A 2,727-nucleotide genomic window follows, 5' to 3' on the forward strand; every position below is an offset into this window, starting at 1 on the left:
ACAGGGTTGATGAAGAAGAGTGGCAAAATTGTTTGAGATGGACATGTTTGGTCTTGTGGATCTGTGGTGCAAAACTGCTAAATCGACAAGATCATCCTCTTCTTTACATGGTGGCTGTGTGCCTATGTCCTGTCTGGGTTCAATATTTTGCTTGCTAGAGTACCCGAGGTATCGCTCAAAATTAATGGTGCTTGCTCCAACTCAAACTCAACCTATGTCAGTCATGTACTTCAGGACGTATATAACATAGATTACTGGAACGATGCTTCGGTGAACGATACTGAACGATGCCCAGTCCAACCGGCTAAAGCTGTTTAGCCTTGGCTTTGGATTGGTGGGATTTGACATGTCGTCTGTATTCGTGTGGAAAGTGTCGTGTGTGAAGCAGTGCTCAAGGCAGAATGGGGATATCGTGGAATTACTGCGTCGTCTCGATTTGCATATAAAAGGCGCTGTGCGGACTCCGCTCCGCACGGAGTCCAGTCCACCGTCTTTGTCCAACAATCTTTCCCATCGTCATGGCCCATGGGCCAACAGGCCTTCTCCATTTCCCTGATTTCACTTCTATATCCAGTATTGCCTAAAAAAAACTTCTATATCCAGTAAAACTAAAAAGAAAAAACGATTGAAAACTGAGAAAAAAATAAAGAAAACTGAAGAAAAACAACGACAAAGAAAGAAAAGAAAAAACCAGTGAAAACCGAAGAAAACCTGTGAAAAAATAGAAAAAAACAACAACACTAAAGTGAGATATAGTGGTTATCAGGGCTGGCCGACTCCCAAGAGACCAGGGATCGCTCCTTGAGTCCTCCCCTTTTCAATCTTTATTTCTTCGAACGGGCCGAGCTGATTACTTTAGACACTAAAGCGAGAGATCCTACCACCTCGCCATAAGTTAGATATAGTCGCAGCGGCGGGAGAGTGTCCTGTTCAATTGACCAATTGATCCCTGAATTTTCTTAAAGAGTTTGTAGATTTGAAGAAAAATGTGATTTGAAAGAAGTTTGTGCATTTGAAAAAATGTTCATGGATTTGGAAAATAAGATCGTCCAATTGAAAAACGGTCAGTAGTTTTGAAAATTTCATAGATTTGAAAAAATATTTTCACAGATATGGAAAAGTATGCAGATTTCATGGATTCAATAAAAATCATGTATTGCAAAAAAGTTAACGAATTTGGGTCAGGTTCGTAGATTTAAAAATCACAGATTTTGTGCATTCTAAAAGCATTCACGGGCATGAAAAATATTCATGAATTTGAATATGGATTTAAAAATGTTCATGGATTTTAAAAATATTCACGGCTTTGAAAAATGTTTGTGAATTTTATAATTATGTATTTGAAAATGTTCACGAAATTTGGAAAAGAAAATTTGAATTCAAAAATTATTCACTATTTTTAAAAAGATCATGAATTTGGAAATTGTTCGGACGTTTTCAAAAAACAATGAAAAGGAAAAATAGAACAGAAAGACAAACAGAAACAAAAAAGAAAGAAAAGGAAAACCGGCTGAAGGAAATAGAAAACCCAGCCCAAAAGCCGAGGGACGAGAGGTAATGGGCCAAACCTCACCCAAATCTAGTAAACAGGGAGGGTGCGCCCTATACCGTTTTGCCTGCATTTGGGGGAGCTCCTAGTCGGCGCTAGGGCTGCAAAAAAAGCTCGAGGCTCGTGAGCCGCTCGAGATCGACTCGTTTTTTGACTCGACTCGAGATCGACTCGAAAAGAAACAAGCTGAGTTTTAACACTTTATGTAGCTCGACCGAGAAACGAGCCGATCTTGAGCCAATGTTGGCTCGGTCGATTTAGCTCGATAGCTCGACAGAATATCATTATGTTAAATAATCATGTCATATATTAAATGGAAATAAGATGATTTATTATCATACATGTTGTCCACAATTTTCTTCATTTTATTTACCAACGAACATGAAAACTTAATTAAGTGCAGAGAAGATTTAGGCCTAATTATGGCACATGGTCGACTATGTGTTAAATATCCTATATTTTTGGCAAAGGTTCCCAATATACACCTTAATTTTTTTGTTATTCATCCATAGATTTATATTTTTTACCATCTCATCTAGCTCGAAACTAGCTCGAGATCGACTCGAGATCGTTACAAGCTGAGCACGACTCATGTTCTACAGCTCGATCATGAGCTTCACTAAGTTTGAGCTCGCTCGAATTTTTATATAAGTTGAGCTGAGCCAACTCCAACTCGCTCGAGCTCGACTCGTTTGCAGGCCTAGTCGGCGCTGTTAGCGCCGATTAGCGATCCTGGCGCTTGCAGGAACGCGTAGCGGGCCGGCCCACATGTTTTTTTTTCTGTTCGAAAATGCAAAAAAAGATCTGCAGGGAACAGGACTCGAACTGAAGACCTCAGCGTACAAATTGAGCTGCTCTAACCAGCACGGCAAAGAACAACTAGTGCTTACTAAGGTCGTTTGCTGTCATTTATTCTTACCCAAGCTTTTTTCTTTCTCGTTTCTATTTTTCTGTAACGGTTTTGCTTGCCTTTTTTCCTTCTTTTTTGCTAAATGCGTGCACTGTTATTAAAAAAAAAATCAAAGAACGCTTTTTCTTTCAAAATCCACGAATTTTTTTCAAATTTGAAAGAAAATCATGGTTTTTTTAAAGTTCATCGAATTAAAGAAAGTTCATCAAATTTAAAGAAAGTTCATCGAATTTGACAAAAATCATGAATTTGAGGAAAAAAAATCAGA

The sequence above is a fragment of the Aegilops tauschii genome, chromosome 7 (genome assembly GCF_002575655.3).
Source record: "Aegilops tauschii subsp. strangulata cultivar AL8/78 chromosome 7, Aet v6.0, whole genome shotgun sequence".
In the NCBI taxonomy this organism is placed as follows: domain Eukaryota; kingdom Viridiplantae; phylum Streptophyta; class Magnoliopsida; order Poales; family Poaceae; genus Aegilops; species Aegilops tauschii.